The sequence below is a fragment of the Chamaea fasciata genome, unplaced genomic scaffold, assembly GCF_029207755.1.
Source record: "Chamaea fasciata isolate MVZ Bird 193981 ecotype frontalis unplaced genomic scaffold, bChaFas1.0.hap1 SCAF_1, whole genome shotgun sequence".
Classification (NCBI taxonomy): domain Eukaryota; kingdom Metazoa; phylum Chordata; class Aves; order Passeriformes; family Sylviidae; genus Chamaea; species Chamaea fasciata.
In genome coordinates this window covers 29,255,299-29,275,801 of record NW_027094086.1, presented here as the reverse complement: position 1 = coordinate 29,275,801, position 20,503 = coordinate 29,255,299, and positions in this window count along the sequence as shown.

Below are 20,503 nucleotides of genomic sequence, written 5' to 3'. Positions count from 1 at the left end.
TATCACCTTGCATTTCTCACTTCAGATTACAACTGTCTAATTACTTCTGTCTAAATTGCTGATAAACTCGGAAAACAATGTGGTAGGTTGACCCTGACTGGATGCCAATTGCTCACCCAATACTCCACTCCTCAGCTGGACAGGGAAGAAAAAAATATAATAAAAGGCTTGAGAAGGACAGGGAGAGATCACTCACTAGTTACCATCATGGGCAGAAAGACCCGCTTTGGGGATGTTTGTTTAATTTATTGTCAATCAAATCAGAGTAGGATAATGAGAAATAAAAACTAAATCCTAACACACCTTAAACTGCCCACACACACTCACACCCCCCTTCCTGGGCTTAACTTTATTCCCAATTACTTCTCTCTCCTCTCTCCCAGCTGTGCAGAGGGATGGGAATTGGGGTTGAGGTCAGTCCATCAAACATTGTTTCTTACTTCTCAGGGAGAAGAGTCCTCTCATTCTTGCCCTGCCCTCCCATGGGAGACAGTCTTTCACCAACTTCTTCAATATGGGTCATTTCCATGGACTGCTGTTCTTCACAAGCTGTTCCAGCATGGGTCCCCCCCAGGGTCACAAGTCCTTCCAGGAAACCTGCTCCAGTGTGGGCTCCTCTCTCCATGGGGCCACAGGTCCTGCCAGGAATCTGCTCCAGTGCAGGTTTCCCATGGGGTCACAGCCACACATCCACCTTCTCTGGCTTGCATCTGCTCCATGAGCTGCAGGTGGATCTCTGCATCCCTATGGTCCTCCACAGGCTGCAGGGGCACAGCTGCCTCACCATAGTCTGCTCCATGGGCTGCAAAGGAATCTCAGCTCCGGTGACCGGAGCACCTCCTGCCGCTCCTTCTGCGCTGATCTCCGTGTCTGCAAAGATGCTTATCTCACGTATTCTCTCTCCTCTCTCCCAACCGAACTTGCTGGTTTGGCTTTTTTTCTCTTTCTAAACTATACTACCCCAGAGGTGCTACCACCATTGCTGATGGGCTCAGCCTTGGCCAGTGGTGGGTCCATCTTGGAGCCAGCTGGCATTGGCTCAGTTGGACAAGGGGAAGCTTCTAGGATCTTCTCATAGAAGCCATCCCTGTAGCCTTGCTGCAACCAAAAACTTGCCACACAAACCTAATACAGCCCTTATCTTGTGAGAAGTACTGTCTGCTCAGGCCCGCATTGATTTGATCAGAACTCGATCAATAGTGCAACTTTACATTTCTTTCTTAGGTGTGAAGCTGAAAACAACAGCCTTAGAGGCTTTTTTGTATCTTTGTGACATGTGCTGTTTGGGTATAAGAACAAAGCACATTTATTTGATGCCTGAACAGTCTTAACAGAGCTAAATATCTTAGAAAATCTTTATTTAGATTTCATTGCAGCAGAATCTAATTAACAGTTGTATATTAAAGACTCGAAAGTCTCTGATCTCTTCGAAAACCACCAATACTGCCAAAATTGCACACTCATAAAAACAAGGAGACTAATTTACATTGAGAGATCTTTCCACTGCAGTAGTCTTTGCAATTTCTTTGAGAGGGAAATAATAGCTGTAATGAAAAACTAACAGAAACACAGAAGTGATTAGAGGGCCAAATCTCTGTGAAAGCATGAAATATTGGAAGAACTAGTAATGAAGGGACTTGCCAAGTGTAAGCAGCAGAATACTTCAGTATCAGTTAGATACTGCAAAGTTTCAGGTATCTTCAAGCTATCATAAGGAGGAAACATATTTATATTTTAACTACAGAGTTCTAAAGGCAACCATATTTATATTTTAACTACAGAGCTCTAAAGGCAAAACTGTGCCCCTAGCATGGGTGGGTACCGCCCTGCTCTGCCTGGCTGCCAAGTGATGAGGAGAGCCTGTGGGCTCCAGGTAATGTCAGGCTCTAGCATATTTTTCACATTTCTCTGCAGCAGTACAGACACTATTCGCTTCACTTGAAAGCGAAAACTTTTTTCCTTTCTGCACATGTGAAACTTTCACTTGAAAGTGAAAGTTTCACATGTGCAGAAAGAAAGAAAGAAGTTGCACTACTCCACTGAAGAGAGCAGAAAGAGCCAAGGTCACCTACAGTTATCATAGAATCACAGAATCATTTCATTTGGAAAAATACTCCAAGTTAATTGAGTCCAAACTTTCACCAAACACCACCATGCCAACTAAACAATAGCACTAAGTGCCAGTCATTTTATGAACATTTCCAGGGATGGTGACTTTACTACTTCCAGAGATGGCAACTCTACCACTTCCCTGGGCTGCCTGATCCAGTGTTTAAACCGCTCTATCAGAGAAAAAAATCCTTCTGATGACCAACCTGAACCTTTCTGGTTATGACTGACGTTATGCCCTCTTGTCCTGTTGCTGGTTGCCTCAGAGAAGAGACCAACCCCTACTTGGCTACACCCTCCCTTCAGGGAGTTGTAGACAGTAATAAGCCCTCCTCTGAGCCTCCTTTTCTCCAGGCTAAACAATCCCTGTTTCCTTAGCTGATCCTCATAGAACTTGTGTTCCAGACCTTTCCCCAGCTCTGTTGCCCTTCTCTGGAAATGCTCCAGCTTCTCAATGTCTTTCTTGTAGTGAGGGGTCCAAAACTGGGCGCATTTCTGTGCAGTCTCACCAGTGCTGAGTACAGGGGGATGATCACTGCCCCGATCCTGCTGGCCACTGGCCTTCTTAGCCACCTGGACACACAGTGATTTATGTTCTGTTGGGCTCTCAATAAGCACCTCCAGGTCCTTTTCCACTGGGCTGCTTTCCAGCCACTCTTTCCCAGGCCTGTGGCAGTGCCTGAGGTTGTCATGACCCAAGTACAGGACTCAGCACTTGGCCCTGTTGAACCTCATACAGTCGGGCTCAGCCCATCAATCCAGCCTGTCCAGATCCCCTCCAGCAGATCAACACTCCCAACCAACTTGGAGTTCTTCTCCAACTTTCTGAGGCTGCACTCAATCCCCTCCTCCAGGTCATCAGTAAAGCTATTAGACAGGATGATTTTTAACTCTCCTCCCTTCAAAATCCTTGGCCTCTGACCTTCTTACCAGAAGAAAGTACAGGTTTAGAAATAAAAACAACAAAAAAATTCATGTGACTTTGCTTTTGTTTATCATCTTTTTGTTCCTATTGCTCCATGGGTAGATGACTAATTTCCCCTTCAGTCCTCAGGGGGGACTGACAGTACAGCATGACCCCCAGCTGTTTCAGAAATAGCTCTTCATTTTGCAAGGAGAAACTTTCCTGGATGCAGAATGTACAGCCCCTCTGCAGTCTCCATACTGTGTCTTTCTTAGATGCAGCTACTGACCACACACAGAACATGAAAATAAGGCCTACAGCTACCTTTTAGCAGGTAAAATGGTTCCAGAATAGGATGAAGACCTGTAACTTCTTGTCTTCTGTCCCACAAGCCCTTTAGGCTTGGAGAGGACATCTGACCATGACTGTTGTACAAGAAAGAGAAGCCCTGCACTTAGCTACCTACCTGCATGAGTTTCCTCTAATCTTGCAACCTGTAGCATCTGCCCAGGTCCCACCACCCAGCTCTTGGGTTTGTATATCCCCTCCAAGGAATGCCACAGGCACACAAGGAGAAAATACAGTGATCAAAGCAGTAACAGGCAAATATTCAATGCAATTCTGATGAAGTCAAACAGCTGTCTTATATTTGATCCCAGCAATTTTTTGGTGAGCAGTGAGATGCAGCCATACTCTGACACTGCAGAAATGGAGAAGTCAGAAGAAACTACAGGTTAATTAGACCATGAAGATTGCAAACTTAATTTTTTTCCCTTCTGTATGGAGCTCTGATGTGTTTTCTATAGCTTTTCTCTGAATTTCTTTCTCTTTTTGCCCCCCCCCCCCCTTTTTTTTTTTTTAACCCAGAGCAGTTGGGAATATTAGCCCTCCAGAAACAAGCTTTGCAGGAAAATCTAATTACATACACTATATTTCAATTCAGAGCACATTTTACAGCATACTTTGAAAACAAAACTACTAGTTATGGTGCTATAATGTTATTACTGATGTTATAATAGGGATTTTGTGTCCTATCTCACCAGTCCATCAGACTGGTTGACTTTTGCAAAGTCTGATTAAGCATTAACTCAAAACACAAATTCTAAGGAATTTTCCTAGTCATATTGACATTTACTAGCTTTCTGCCATGCATAAAAACACCTCTCTGCAAAATCCCATGCTGACGCTTTAGTGAGTGAAGGCAAAACACTCTTGGAGCCATGGTAAATACAGACTTTTAGATGGAGACAATTTATTCCAACTGCATAATCTCTTGTCTATTGCTATGTCCTGTACTTTCCTAATCAAAACACTTGTTGTTTCAGATAAATGGCTAAAACTACTATCTGCTTAAAGTTTGCAGTCCAAGGAGGACACAGTAGCAAGATGGTCATTCAATCTGTATTCTCCAAACAGATAGCTAAATTCAATATTCAGGTGAAAGACAACTGTTCAGTTGGGCAGAGAAACAGCTGAAGCAGCTTGGTAGCCTGCATTCCTAGCAAGAAGAAAGTCCTCTGCTTTCTAAATCTAGGCTGTTCTCACAGTTAGAAACACACCCTTAAGAAACAGCAAACAGATTGTCCCAAATATGGGGAACTGCACAGTTTCCAAATAAGGAATTCTCCACTTAGTCTTAAACAAAGGAAATCATCTGCTTTTCCTACTGTAAGTCAAATGAATCATTTTTCCCCTAGAAGAGACTTAACTATACTTTCCTAGATGAACACATTCACCTCAGCATTTTGAAGGACCTGCACTTTCAGTTTTGTTTTTTGCAAAGGGATATAGAAACAGTCTCAAGTCTCAGTAGGCAGACTTGTTACTCTATCTTCGTCTGCCCCAGCTGATTTGGGAGAACCCGTTTGTTTGCAGCAACAAGCTGAAAAGAACTTTTGTAAAAATACAAACTGTCTGATGTTTGTAGAGAGTTTGTTCACATGACAAATATTTGCTACTGCTCCCAGAACAAAGGGACCAAATCCAGATGTGTACAACTCAATTAGGAAAGGGAAAAAAAATCTCAACCTCTGTCTTATCTGCTTTTGCTCTAGTAGCCTTTTGCTGAGTAACAGGCTTTACGAACCTTACAACCAAGGTCAAAGATGGTTACACTCACATGAATGTGAAAAACTGCCTTAGAGCCCATAGCTGATACACCCTTACACTCCAGTTCCAGCAAAGACACCTCTACCTCCATCTTATTTGTAATGCCAACTTGTGAGCACCTGGTCACAGCTGACAACGTGCAAGTTTACAGTTCCCACTTGGAGTTAGAATTTTGCTCCTATAGAAGTGCTTTGTATCAAGTTCTTACTTGCAACTTTCTAAGAGCTGTTTTAGCCCACAGGCAGACCTCTCAATTACTGTTGCAAGATCTCCCAATAAAATCAGGACCAAATTATTAGTGATTCTTTTTTCTCCTTTGAAGAAGTTGGTAAGCAATCAAATATAGTGGGAGCATGGCCGCTGACCAGCCTACATTTTAAACATCCACCTGATATCCTCGTAGACAGCAGTGGCTTCAGCAGGTGGACCAGCCCACTCAGTCCTTGGAAAGTGCCAGCAGCCTCCCTGTGATGGCTTCTCAGAGCTGCCTTCAAGAACAAATAGAGTTAGGCCCTATAAGGAAGGTAATACAGCTGGAATTTCCATGCATTTCACCTGATGTTCACTTTCCATTTCTAAACTTGAGGGCTAGGTCTCAGTTCAGAACATTTTTTGGCTCCAGCAGAGACTAGAGTTCCTCAGACTTTTTTTCCTGGTAACAGCAGCATGATCAATCAACAACGTGAAAGTAATACTGGAAGGAGTGGAAAGGTTGTTTTTCACTTTAAGGAAATAATGCCCTCATTCTATAAGGTTTCCTCTTTTACCTGGAGAGAGGAGAAAGGTAGAGAGCTAACAGAGGAGATTGATACTTCTCCTGTTTCACTTCTTTACAACACAATGGAGGGAGCTGCATTCCACATCTGGTCTTAAAGTGAGCACTGGACAAAGCCCACCCCAGCTGCACAGTTACACTCTCCCAATAACTTTCTCTCAGCTGTGCTCATCCCTGGGAAGGTGTTCTCTTGCCAGGATGTTCTTGCCTCCTCCCACCCACTCACCCACCCGAGTTTCCCTGGCAGCTGTGTCTTAGCCTTGCTCCAGCCCTTAGGATATCTCCACCTACCACTTCCTGCCATGAAAACCTTTTAGATTTATACCAGATCTGCTTGCTTGGATAATGAGACACCAAATGCTGAGCTGTATCATCTCTCAAAGGCACAGATGGGGGATGGGATGCAGAAGTGGCTTAACGTACCAAGGCAGCTCTTTCTCTGCTTGGGTTCTAGGGGATGAAGAACTGAATCTGCTTCAGGCAGCCTTTAAATTCCTTTGATTCATTCCAGCAGCCCCAATAGTATGCAAAAATCACCACAGTGAACACTCCCTGCACAGCAACTACTGCTGTGGGAGTGTTTATGACTGTGCTATAAAGGGCTCAAGATGTGACAGTTCTCTGCTCCAGTTGTGATCCTTCACAACTCTTCAGCTGCTGTGGCCTGGCCTCGATGTGATCCTTAGTCACCGACAGGGCTTCTATGCTGTTCCCTGGTGCGTGAGGACAAATACACAGCTCTACTCTAACCAAGTGTGGCGGTTGCAAAAGCATGTAAGACAGAAAGAAGCTGGGAGAAGGGGCAGGAAGAGGTGAGCTGTGTAGTTGTGTGGAGATCAGGAAAACAGCTGCAAAGGGCTGCAGTCCTTTGGGAGGAGATGTTGTACAAGAAGCTCAGCAAGAAAGACGAGTGTGCTTCAGACTCCTTGACATCCTTTTTTGTGGAAAAAGGAGTGAATTAGTCCAATGCATCATTATTCAGGAGGTGACTTGTTCTGTTTGCTGTATTCCAAGTTATTAAAAATGGAAATACAAAAAGCGAAACCAATTTTCCAGATTCACTCCATCAGCAACTGAAAGGAAATAAATATTTTCACATTCTATTTCCAGCAGGTGTGTCATTTAATGTTACAACCCTGTAATGTTTGGGCTGTAAATGCTTCAGGGAACTTGAAAGAAAACAATTTCCACTAGATTTTAAATCACAGAAACCCTTCTATTACTATGAATTTCTCACATGGTACAAAAATGAGCTTTGATGCTTTCAAATGTAGCTCTTCGTTATTTACCTCATAACATTACAGAAGGGTTCATAAATACTGAGTATTACACCACAAATAATGTCAAACCAATGAATGCTGACATTTCTAAAGACAAAAACTGTAGGTTTATGACAGTAGGCAGCAGGGACAGAAGAGACAAAGAGAAGGTAATTTATTAAAAGCTGAACATTTTACAGAAGCAAATATATGACTATGTTTCTAATAATGTAGCCCTCAGAATCCTTTTGAATCCCTTAAGACTTGAGTGTGGAATGCAATATATGCCAGTGGCCCAAACCAAAGAACGCATACAAATACTTCAAGGAATTAATTATAAATACTATAAGATTCCTGAGTGTAGTGCAAATTATTGTTCCTGCAATTTCAAGGCTCTTTATGCCTGAGATGAATAAAAGCAAGTTTGCTATTCTCCCCAAATACAGGAATACAGCTGTGAAATTAGCTGCATCCATCAAAATAAAGGGCCTATGAGAATTCTGAGACTCTGCGCCATGGCATGACAAACTAGGGCTTTTTCTCCTTACTTTTACTGGCTTTCTTATAGTAAGAAAATCTCATTGCTGACCAAAAGCCATGTAGATATTTCCCCACAAGAGACCAGTTACACATTTCCTAACTGCCCTACATTTCTATCTCTTGTTTCCTGGAGAGTATTTGTCCCCACCACACCGGCCTCATTGTCATCATTAAACTATGCCCTGTTCAGTTTCTGCAAGACAAAGCAAGATCCAAATCCAGGAAAGGGTTCATGGCTGTGAATCCATTAAGGAGACTTCCTCCAGTCCAGAGTTAGTTAAGTAAGATCCTGAGCCTCAAAGATTTAGATGTCTAACTTGTATTTAAAGGTACCTAATTACCTTTAAGAATCTGAGCCTAAGCCCCTTAGCCCCTCAGGGTTTACTTGTGGCTCTCTTCTCAGCATTTCCTACAGCTATTTTGGAGAGATCCCTGTTCAGTTTGCTGACATTAGGCTTTTCAGGAGGGAACAGGGCTCATTTCAAATCTGTGGTTGCTATATGTTAAAAGCTAAGGTGATTCAAAGGAGTGCTGGTATCTTTTAAATCACCAGTGTGAATTTATCTTCTCGTTTCTACTGTCTTTGCACACACCTGAAACCCTTCTACAGTCCCTTCTTACGCTTTCCTCCTTTTATATGCTTCAATACAACAAGTTCTTCCATGAGGCCTAAACATCATGCTGCTTTCCTCTAAGAAGCAGCAGGCTTTTTCATCCCTCTCCTCCTTTGCAACATCCTTGCTTTGGAATCCCTCCAGTAAGCTTCTTAAGCACATGGAGTCACAAGTACTTAGCACAGAATTACATAAATAATAATAATAATTAATAGCCCAAAAATGGAACCTTAAGGGACTTCAAATCGTCACATGTGCTTGAAAAGCAACTTGCTGAAACTATTTAATTTGGGTGAGAGTTCTTAGCAGCTATATAATAATCAAAATATCAAACAAGTTTATAGTTACATAGCCAAGTAGGCTTCTGCACAAGGCAATATCTGTATACAGTTTGGCTGTGGCAGAGCATTGCCCATCCCGGATTCCTGAAGCTGACTTTTAAACAAAGTTTGCAGGGAATGTGTAGGATGTGCTACTCTTCTATACTATTCATTTGAAACTGGGTGCCAGGTTGGAGGAGTGAATCATTTGGAAGCCATGGATTTCCTTGAGTTTCCTAGAATAAGACATGACATAATGTATGCAGTTACACAGCACTAGCAATACACTGTTGATGCCTATATTTAATGCTCTTGATTTTTTAACATTAAATGATTTCAATTACCCTGGTGTTTGTAAAAACATTTTGTTCTCCATTTTCATGTAAGATTTCAGTATCAAAATTGTGAACAAAACGAAAAGAATTAACTGTGCTGCTGTGGCTTCTGGTCTTTCTTGTGACTGAAATGTTGCTTATGTGTAGAAAAATGGAGATATCCTTGAACGAATAAGGATTTTTGTTTCAGACCAGTTTGACTACAGTGCCATTCTGACAATGATCAGCAGCAGGACCTTCGAGGAGATACTAATCACTGAGTTTTCCATTAAATGTGTTACTTTAGTAAAATCTTGACTGGTTGAGAGCGGGCTATTGAACTGAGCTCGGAAAAGAGCTGTCCTGGAAACACACGTTTCCAGTAGCTCAGAAACAGGCCACAGACCCTTTCCCTGGCACAGCACACGCTTGTGTGCTGGCCACCACTTTCCACTTCTGCTCCTGGGAAGCCACCAGTGTGCTTTCCACAGGGACAGAGAAATATCCGGGGGAAAACCAGCCTCCCCCTGGAAAAAAAACAAGCTGTTGTTGCTAGCCCACCAGGGATGGGGAAAACTGGCTTGGAAAGGGCTGCACTGAGGCGCTCAGCCCCTCTCTGAGGCCATTCCCTGAGCTTGCGTAATCCTCTAGGGTGAAAAACAAAGATTCGCCGCTATCATCTCCTCGTTTCTCTTAAGTTTTGTCCCTGTCATCTCTCCGTTTCCCTAAAGTTTTCCCTCCCGGCTCGCCGGGGAGGCCTCCGGGGGGGATGTCAGGGCGGGTCGGGCCGACTCGCTCCCGCCTCTCCCGCCCAGCAGCGGGAGGGAGGCGCCGGGCGCCTCAGCGGCCGCTGCCGCCATGGAAACGCGATCCCGCCCGCGGCTGCCCGAGGCCGGGGCCCCGGCATGCCCGGCCCGGGGCCGGGGGAACCCGAGGGAACTTAGCCCCACACTGAAAGAAAGCAGCGCCATGCAGTGTCTGCGTGTTTTTGGGTGGTGTGGGGTTTTTTTTTTTTTGGTGGGTTTGGTTTTTTTTGTGTGTGGGGGGGTGTTTTGTTTGGGTTTTTTTTTTGGTGGGAATTTTCTGTTATTTTGTCTGGGTTTTTTTTTTTTTTTTTGTTTTGTTTTGTTGTTTTTGTTTTCTTCGGCTTGGGGAGGAATCGTTCAAATGTAGTCAGCATTTAGTCACCACTGGTTATATTTATTTAATTTCGTTAACAGAGGAAAGCGGCAGCGGGCCGAGCCGGTGCGTTGTTTCTCTCTGGGTGAAAGAGGAGGAATGGAGCGGGGGGAGGCAGCGCTGGGGGCAGGCAGGCGGGAGGTGACAGCGCTGGAGAGAGGATGAGGCGGGATAGGGGCGGCTGGAAGGGGCGGGCGGGAGCCCATGAGGCAGATGGTGCTGCAAGTCTCCTCCGTCCGTGTCTGGAAAGACCGGAGTGTGGGGGCTGCAGCTGTGTGGAGGGACCTGGTGTGCGTGGGGAGGCAGACACAGACGCCGGGATGTAAAAACAGGGTTTCTGAGCGAGGCAGGGATACCCAGTGGGTTGAAGGGGAGGGATCTAAAGTGTGCCTGGGAAGTACAAAGGCAGCAGGACTACTCTTCATCAATTCCTCCCGAACTTGGAGGAGGGCCCATTACCCCTCAGGGGCCGACTGAGCACAGGCGGTGTGGCCTCAGGGACAGCTGCTGCGCAGACCTGTGCCTCCAGCTCACGCCATCCCTCCTCCTCCTTCTCCGGTGCGCTGCCCTCTGCTAATCCTGCCCACAACCAGGGCAAGGCAGCGGAGCCGAGGAGCGGCTCATCACTGCTGCAGGGCTGAGGGGAGTGGGGTGTGCTCTGCTGATGAACCAGCTGGGCTGGAAACGTGGAGCTGCGCCCACAGTTTGCTATTCCTCTGCTGTCAACAAATAACAGCGAGAAACCATCAAGCCCTTGCACTGCTCATCTGTGTAAAAGATGGCAATTTGCCACTGACAGAGGTTAATCTTCCAGCTCAAATGGCAGAAGGCCATGCTGTAGAGTTACAGCATTCATCAAGCCTGCTAATGATCTTGCGGTGACATACATGAATTCAGATGATGAGTGCTTTCTCTTTGCTTTAAATATGACCTGAAAGATTATGCTGCAGGACTTGTTCTTGCTTTATCCTCCTCCTGCATATATTCAGCATGTAGTAGGCTTCAGTGGTGGATTGTGCGTTATTTTCCACACAGGGCCTCTGTTCCTCAGTGCTTGAGGTGGATGGTGCTCTGGGGATGAATTTTAGCTGGGCACTGAAGAGGGGTGTTATCTGGGTGTCTCCTGTTCTTGTTTTGCAAAAACAGAACCATGTGTGGTATGCGATGTGAGGGAGGTATGATGGAGATGGGATGGTCTAAGAAGCAAGATAGTTCAATGCCACTTAGCAGAACTGGAATCTCTTTTTGCCTGCATCACAGAGCTGCTTACACAACTCTGGGCAGCAGCCTAAACTCCAGCTTGCTGGCCACTACAGATACATGCCCTGTTCTCAGATATCCAGCCTGCACTTTCACAGCTACAGCTGAGATCACCAGACTTCTAGTCCCAATGAAGTGAGTGGGGAAAAAAAAAAAAAAAAAAAAAAGGTGAATACTTTGAAAAAGTGAGCAAAAATAAAGTTGGAGGTGTCTCAGTCAGAGAATCCAAAGTGCCATGTCCCTTGTTCGTTTTCTTTATCAGCCATAAGATTTAGTTAGAAGGATGTTGAGACGCTTGAACTGTCCAGAGGAGGGCAATGAGGCTGGTGGGGGGCTTGGAACACAAGCCTTATGAGGAATGACTGAGGGAGCTGGGATTGTTTAGCCTAGAGAAAAGGAGACTCAGAGGTGACCTTATCACTCTCTACAACCTCCTGAAAGGTGGCTGTAGTCAGGTGGGGGTTGGTCTCTTTCCCCAGGCAGCAACCGACAGAATGAGAGGACACAGACTTAAGCTGTGCCAAGGGAAATACAGGTTGGATACGAGGGAAAGGTTTTTTGCTGGAAGAGTGATAAAGTACTGGAATTGTCTGCCTGGGGAGGTGGTGGAGCCACCATCCCTGGTTGTGTTTATAAAAAAGACTGGATGTGGCACTTGGTGCCATGGTTTAGTTGAGCTGTTAAGATGTGGGTTGGACTTGATGATCTTAAAGGTCCCTTCCAACCTAGTGATTCTGTGTGGTTCTGTGATTCTGTAAATGAAGATTTTAGGTAGTATCAAAGCTAGATTCTGTTCCTGCATGTCACATCTGCCCTTACACTGTTCCCTGCTCTGTGTGGCATCTACCAACTCCACAAATGCACTAGTGGAACTGTCTGTGGGTTTGCAGTGCAGATGATTTACAGGCCAGCATTGTAAATGATTGTGTCAGTGCTACTATGGAGGCAGTGAACTGTGCTGTCAGAGTGCGAGTGGGAAGCTGGAGACAGGAACCAGAGAGGGAATGTCTTCATCTGCTTTTGCCATGGGAAGAAATTTTCACGGTGTAACAACACCATGAGTGTCATCACTCAAGTGGTAACACTGGTGTGAAGACTTGCCCCTCTGCTCTTAAAGGTGTCTAACAACATCTACATTAGTGTTGGCAGAGGACTGTGCCCTCTGAGCCTATGAGGAACACCAGTGAATAATCCTCAGTGCACAACACAGTTGTGGCAACATTTGGCTTATGAAGATGCACAAACACAGGCAGAATAGAAATTACTGAGCAGGCACTCACCAAGTGGTCACTGGCTGTTCTGCTCAGCAGTGATGCTAGAATCCCACAGGAAAAAAAACCAAAAAAACACCTTAGAACATTACATGTAATTACAGGCTGCAACCTCACATAGTTGTGCAAGAGGCACAGTTCTAAACCAGCATTTGACTAAAATAGTAATATCCTTTGAGATATTCTGTTTATCCAAAAATACCTCTCTTCCCATTTAGACCTGGTCAGGGCGGCTGTTTTTTCTTTTCAGCCTGCCTGACTGAGGCACCTGGAAGGGAGCTGCAGGTTGTGAGAAGCGTCTTGGAGCCCGAGGAGTGACAATGAGCTGATTTGGCATTCCAAGTCCTGCCTGTTGGCCCAGCCCATCGCTTCAGCCAACCCCTGCTGCTGCCTTCCCCGGAGCTGCACGGGTGGAGAGAGGCAGGCTGCATTCCCCAGGAAAAGGCAGGCTCTGGGATACATTATTGATTTGCTGGGGGAGACTCTTGCTGGAGGGCAGTGATAGAACAGGGTAGTTGGGCCCCGTGAGAGGATGGCTTACCCACCCAGAGATCAATACGCTTCAGCAAACCAGGTTGCAGGCGCTGGCAAAGCCAGAAGTTTCCTTTGTTCTGTTTTTCTTGTGGAAAAAATAGACAAGCAAATAGGCTTAAGGATTCTGGGTATAGAGAAGGGAATAACCTCTTTATTTACAGAGTAACACAGCCCATCCAGCAGTGACAGTTTTAAACCAGACTGTTTTAAGTTTGTGTATAGCTGAGGAAATGGTGACTAGTCAGGGTGGGGAATCTAGAGAGTTTAGTGCATGTCTGTTGGGTTCCTTTTGGTTTGAAATAAGGGCAGCTTCAGGGACAAGTGACCAAGTTCCCAAGTCAGTATTTTGTGGTTTTACAATCACACTTTCAAAAATGTTTTCTCGTTCCTGTTGCTGTGTGGAAGATCCACCAAAATAGCTCTGAGGATTGCCAACACACCAGGCGAAAGAATAAAATACTACTAATAGCATCTGTTTTGAAGTTTGTGCGACATACAATATTAGGAGACAAATAGATTTAAAATGCAAGTGTGTTTTCTATTGTTTTTAATTTGACAGTTACTCCCTAAGAACATAACATTGCCTCCAGAGTTTATTTTACAGTTCACAGTAAATAAGAGTTAGGCTGCCAGGCGTGGTTACTTTGTTTTGGTTGGGTTTTTTGTTTGTTTGTTTGTTTTGTATTGTTTTGTTTTGGTTTTTTTCAGTTGCTCCTAAAATCATGGTCTAAAAAATCCTAAAATGCAGATTGGACTGCTGCATGGTTTTGGAAGGATTGGGTCATTGCATCCCCACAGCACGCCATATTCTGCTTCACTGTTGCACAGTTGCCTGTAAGTCTGTTTGTAAGTCAAATGAATTGCTTTCATACTACTTTGTTCTCTTCTGAAGAGCACTTTCCTTATTTTATTTTAATAACTACAATACAAAAATAATGAGCTAAACAGGGCACAAGTGACTGTGACTGATGAGTTCATGCTGACAGCGTGCTTCTTGGCATGGCTTTGGTCCATGCAGCCCATTCTTCTCAGTCAGTGCCCAGACACAAGCCAGGAACTGTTCCCAGGAGACATCATGGAGACTTGTTTAAGGAGACAAGGACAATGCTGCCACATGGACACAAGCTGAGCAGTGCCACTGGCCTTTAGAGTTGGAGGACAGGCACAGGTACTAATACAGATGTAACTGTGATCAGGTAACTAGTAGGAAAAGCTACCACAAATTTCAGCTTCTGTACTTAGCTGTCCTGTGTAATGATCCTGATCCTCTGCAGAAACTGCTAGGAGGGTCTCAAGCTGGTGGAACAGCATGGAGCTGCTTGCTTGGATTCTTTATAGAGTATATAGTGATTTAGTTAAAAAATGCAGATTTCAGCAGCACCAGATATATATGAGTAGTCTTTTTATCAAAAAAATGTGTTTTTCTTCCAGGGTTTGAAATATAATCTACAAGGTAAAGGGAGAAAGGAGATGGATATAATTTGTGTTTTCTTCTCTTACTACAAGTCTGTAACCTTTGGCAGTGAGTGTCATGTCAGCTGGTCAATTTTAATACCTCAGATGTTACTGCTAAGCCTCCCAGCATTTCTCTGTGAGAGACCAATTGGAAGGAGAAAGGAGATGTCAGGAACTTGTCTCCTTCAGCATGTCACTTCAGCTATTCAGCCACTAAACTCAGGAGTTTAGCTGTAAAACAAAAAAATAAATTCCAGCTTCCCTTCCTCTCCCTTCCCAAGCCCCCTGGGTTCTCCCTAAATAATGTCTGTGGTCATCCATTTAGGTTGTTTGCAAAGTTTCCACTTACCACAGTAATTTCATAGGAATGACTGTGTCCCTTCAGTGCTTTGTGATAATAAGAACAGAAATAGGGAATGAAAAAAAAGACCAGAGGAGAGTAGAGGCCTCACCTAGAACTGCCCTTTTACTAAGCAGCCTGAGCTGAGTGTCAGGGAAAAGCCAGGCAGTACTTCATCTTGAGCTATCATATCACTTAAGACTGAAAGCAATTACTAACATTTTTGCAGGGCTAAGATCACATTTACAGTTGAATATGTTTGTTCAGGCAAGAAGGCTGCCTATGCAGGTAACTTCAAGACATTTAGTTAGTCTGATTCATGGGTTGTCACATCTGAAAACAGTAAAGTCCAGTGGAATTTGGAAACTGAACATGAGGACCCATGTACACCTTAAAACTTCCTTAAAAACAAGACAGTGAATGCAAGCTCTCACTTGTAAAACAGTGGTGCCTTAAAATCCCTGAGGTTTTGCTCCTTGCTCCTCCTGTTAGGCTGTATGAATGCCTGGGGATTTTAAATCACAGTTTCCCTGGATAACTGTCTTGATGACGTGAAGCTTCATCAGAGCAGTATCCTTAAACCCTGGAACAGCTGTCTGTAGAAGACCAGGTGGGTTGTGCAGTTGACAAGCCTTTAAAATCCAGTAACAAACTCACCTGCTACTTACTTAAGATAGGTCTTCTTTAAGGCAGGGAAAATACAAATGTTAAGGAAAAGGTAATAGGCATGAAATATTGTGTGCAATTTGGGGCACCTCAGTATAAAGAAGATAGAAAGCTATTCCAGAGCATCTGGAGGAGAGCTATGATGATGGTGAAGGGCCTTGAGGGGTAGCCATGAGTGGCTGAGGACACTTGGTCTGTTCAGCCTGGAGAAGAGGAGACTGCGGGGAGACCTCATTGCAGTATAGAGCTTCACTGTGAGGGGAAGAGGAGGGACGGGCACTGATCTGTTCTCTGTGTTGCCCAGTGACAGGACCTGAGGGAATGGCCTGAAGTTGTGTCAGGGCAGGTTTAGGCTGGATATTAGAAAAAGATTCTTCAGCCAGGGGGTGGTTGAGCACTGGAACAGGCTCCCCAGGGAAATGGTCACAGCACCAGGCTTGACAGAATTCAAGAAGCATTTGGACAATGCTGTTAGGTACATGGTGTGACTCTTGGGGATGGTTCTGTGCAGGACCAGGAATTGGACTTGAGAATCCCTTCAAATCCCTGTGAATCCCTTCAAACTCAGGATCCTCTATGACTCTATGCATAAAATAGTGGAGGAGAGCTGTTTCCAGCACAAAGTTGGATGTGTGTGGAATCAGGATGTAGTAGTCCAGATTTGCACAGATAACGTGCTGGATTCACAACATTTTTCTTGAGAGTTTCAAGTGGCCAAAGATGCCTCTTGGGTTTAGGTATTCAACTTGCAGTGGTACCAGGGTGCTTAAAAGCAGTAATTAGAAATACAGATTTACTGTTAAGGCACAAAGAGAAGAGCTAACAGACTCTGAGTAATAATTCTATGACTCAAAGCGATGCCAGTGTGTGGTCCCAGCTCCCGTAGCTATGCACCATTTCAGCAAGAATGGTGTAATGCCACATCCTTGGGAGTGTTCAAGGCCAGTTTGGATGGGGTGTCGAGCAACCTGGTCTAGTGGAAGATGTCCCTGCACAGCAGTGGAGTTGGAATTAAAGGGACCTCTTTAGGGTCCCCTCCAACCCAAACCATTCTATGATTCTTGAACAGCTCCAACCACTGTGCTTTTGTAAATTGGATTTAAAGGTACTAGGCTTTCCTTACCAACATGGAGTAGGAAAAGCACCCTGAAATATTTGTTGATACTACTCTTTATCTTACAAGGAAGACCATCCTTGGCTTGACCCAAAGAAACTTTCAGTGCTTCAGAAATGAGTTGTCGCTGCTTTTGCATTGCGCTTACATGGAACACTTTCCGTGCCTGGCCTTTAAGTGTCAAAAGCCTCCAGCCTAAAGTCTACAGCCACATAACTCTCTGTTCCCCTTTTTATTTCAGTCTTTTCTCAGAACCTCAGAGTAAAGAAATATGGTTAAATTTCCCCAAGCAGTTCTAGTAATCAAATATGAAAACAGTAGAAAAATCGGTCTATGAAGTCAAAGAATATCTTGCAGAAAATTCGAGTGGATTTTTGAATAACACAGTTTTAAAGCTAATCAGTAGCTAGAAATGCACTTCATCTGTAACTTCATGTGAAAACCACTTCTAAAAGAAAACACTGTGGTTTCTCTTTTTTCTTAGTTCCTGGGGTACTTGCAACAGTTTTTATTTTGTGTGGTGAAATTAGTGTATTAGGGACTGAATTGAAAGAAACTAAACTGTACTTGTACTTTGTTTATCTTGTTTATTTGCTGACTTCTTGCCTTTCAGAACTGAGTCAATTCCTTCTGTCAATTTCTTTACAGAAAGAAGTCTCTTTACATTGTGGGGCCGAGCCACCAGCCCCTTGGAACATTTTAGACAGTAGCAACCTCTCCCATCCCTCTTTTTAAAGGCCAGTGGACTGAACTTTTTAAACTCCTTTTGTGGAGTATCATGACATGTGAAAGGGAGTGGCAAGGACAGACAGCCTGAACATGGTAAAGGGATAAACTACAGTGTACAGTGGTATAGCCAACATGTATAGAAGATGGCTAAGGATGGTACAGAATGGCTGAAGAAAGAAAAAACCAAACCAAACAGAGAACTATTTTAAGACCCTTTCAGCAAAGCACTTGTGTGCCTATTTTACGGTGCTGGGTTTTGTGGCAGTGCTTTACAGAGTTTGTCAGCCAGACCCTTAAAAAATCTTGGCTTCCACCCTACTCTCTGACACTGCCATCTAAGCCAAAGATTTCACTGTCTTTCCCTTCTTCTCCTGAACCCCCTTGGAAGGTTCCTCCTCTCTCTCCCCTTTATTCCACATAAGGTGCTTGTTAGCCATCCACTGCCTTCTAGCCCTTTACCCTTCTGGGTCTGATCATATCTCTCAGATAATTTTAAGGTATTTTAGAAATCACTGCATTAGAATGCCTCCAGTTTTGAAGCCTCTCTTCTTACATTTCCCTCAACTTACATTGGCAGATCAAAGAAGCAGAAATTGTTGCCAGCTTGAAACATCTCTGCTGCATCTAAGCACAGCTCTTGATGAGCACAGACTGTCCTATCATTTGTCTGTTCCTTCCCGGTGGCTGCTGTCACTACAAGCCCATTTTTCAATTTTCTACCTCATCTTTTGCCAAAAGCAGGATCCAGCTATTAAGGTATGATGAAGTGCATTAGAAGGACTCAGAAGTTTATCTTTATCTTAGCAGCAGTTTATCTTAGCAGCCTTTCAAAAAGCAGGGCCAACAAAAGGATGCCTCCTTCTTCTTCTAAACAAACACAGAATTGTAAATTGTACTAAGATGTGAATTACATTCATATGAATGGCACGAGTAATGAAGAGAAGTGTTCTCAGAGTAATAATTGTGATTACCTGAACAAACAAGATACCACCTTGGACATCTAACCCTAGTCCTCTTTATCTGCACCATCACTTTCTCCCTAACAGCTTACATCGTCTCCCATCTAGGCTGAATTCAACATTTTGAATGGTGTTTGATCAGGGACAGATCAAAGAAGTTGCCACTAGACATCTTTGACAGATTTTAAAAAGACCTAGTTTTTGATTTAAAAACAGAAACTTAAAATGTCTGGTGGCCTGTCCTCAGAGATAGTCATTTGCTCAGTTTGAAACACAAAATTCTCTGCTTGCTGTAACCTGCAGGGCCAGGATTCTGATATCCTCAGAAATGGTTTACATGCATGCTGGCCTTCACTGTGCTGAACAAGTAACCAGAACACTTTCAGTTCTAGTATTTCAACACAATGTTTTTGTCTCATTTTCAGGATGAAAACTGAAAAAATGACCCCCACCCCCCAGTGAAATATGTAGTAATGTTTTCATGTGGAAAGTTTAATTTTGAAATCTTCCAATTCAAACTAGTTCATTTTGGCTTTGTTGCACATGGAGATGTATACTCACAGGTGGTTTTATTGCTTTTCAGTCCTTGGGATCTACATCCACTCAGCATTGTCACAGTTCTCCTTATGCTCCGTTCCAGCCAGAGAATAGAGTGCAGTGAGGGGAAAAAACCCACCTTGATAAGAACCACCATCCCAAACTTTTCTTTTGTGCTCCAACAAGACATGTTTGAATTAAAATGATAGAGTCATTGATCAAATAGTTTAATCTTCTAGGAAAAAAAAAGTCAACTTCTTCACAGTTGCATTTTCCTATAAAATTTGTTTTGGTGCAAGTTTTAAAGCAGCTGTACAATGTGATATATTTTACAATTATCCTCTTATTTATGGACCTTAATGTAGACTAAAGACACCCAGATTCAACTCTTCAAAGTTTTAGTTAGGAAAGAATGTATTCAAATGTTTACTGTTTGAATTAATCTCTACCTTCCTAGGTGGAAATGTCACTTCCAACTTGATTCTCCCCCAGTGCTGATAATCCCCTTCAGTCACTGAGTACTCTCTGCAGTACAAGCTCTGTTGTGAAAGAACGAAATCAGCTCGACCACAAATTGTCAGCTCAAAATAAAAATAAAGTCTCAGAAGAAGGGCTGAGGTTGAAGGACACCATTCAGAAGTTGCAAGCAGCCAAATTAATCAAAAATAGACCAAATGGCTGGGAAATGTTGGGTAAAATTGAAGCAGAAGTCCTCAATACTGCGGCTTTCCCCTTATGAAACCTGTATTTTCATTTTCTATCACAAGTCATTAGAAATGTCAGTTCCTGTTCAGAGAACCTCACTGCTGAGTGTACCTCAGTTGGAGGTATCACTTTTCTAGTTTATCTTTGTGCCTTAAGACAGCTGCACTGAATTTCCCAGTGACACCTGCAGTTAAGATCCCTACAATGAGAATTCAATAATTCTTCCCATCTGTCTGTCTGAAGAGCTATGGTAGCCAAGTGTTTCCTCTGAAGTCTATGTGCATCCTTCCTCTCCCATAGCCTCTGTACCTGCGTTCTGACACAGTGTTTGAAGTCAGCAAGTGAACAGTACACACTGCAGAGCCTCCTTTCTGGACTGAGGGATTGCCGTTGCCTGCACACTCTCCCCTTCCCCCTAATGAAACCTGGAGTAAGAAGGTGGAGTCATGGACTTGAGCTCTGTCCAGCTTCCACTTTGGGTAATTACACTAGATTTGTCTGTATCCTCTCTGTGGATTTAACTAGACACAGTGCACAGTTCACTTCCCACTTGAGTTAGCCATGTAGTTTGTTGGGTGATTAAGACACATACAGCTCAGCAAGAAGATAGTGGATGGCCTTTGTATATCTGATGAAACATAAACAGCATCTGAACAGACTGAGCACAGCCTGGAGTCTTTAGTCTGTGGAAGAGGAAAAACCCTTACATCTGCTTCTGAAACTTGATTCCTGATGAAACATGCACCACACACTCTGGATCACACCTTGAGATCAGAAGAGAAAAACATCAAAACCTGAGTCTGACCTCTG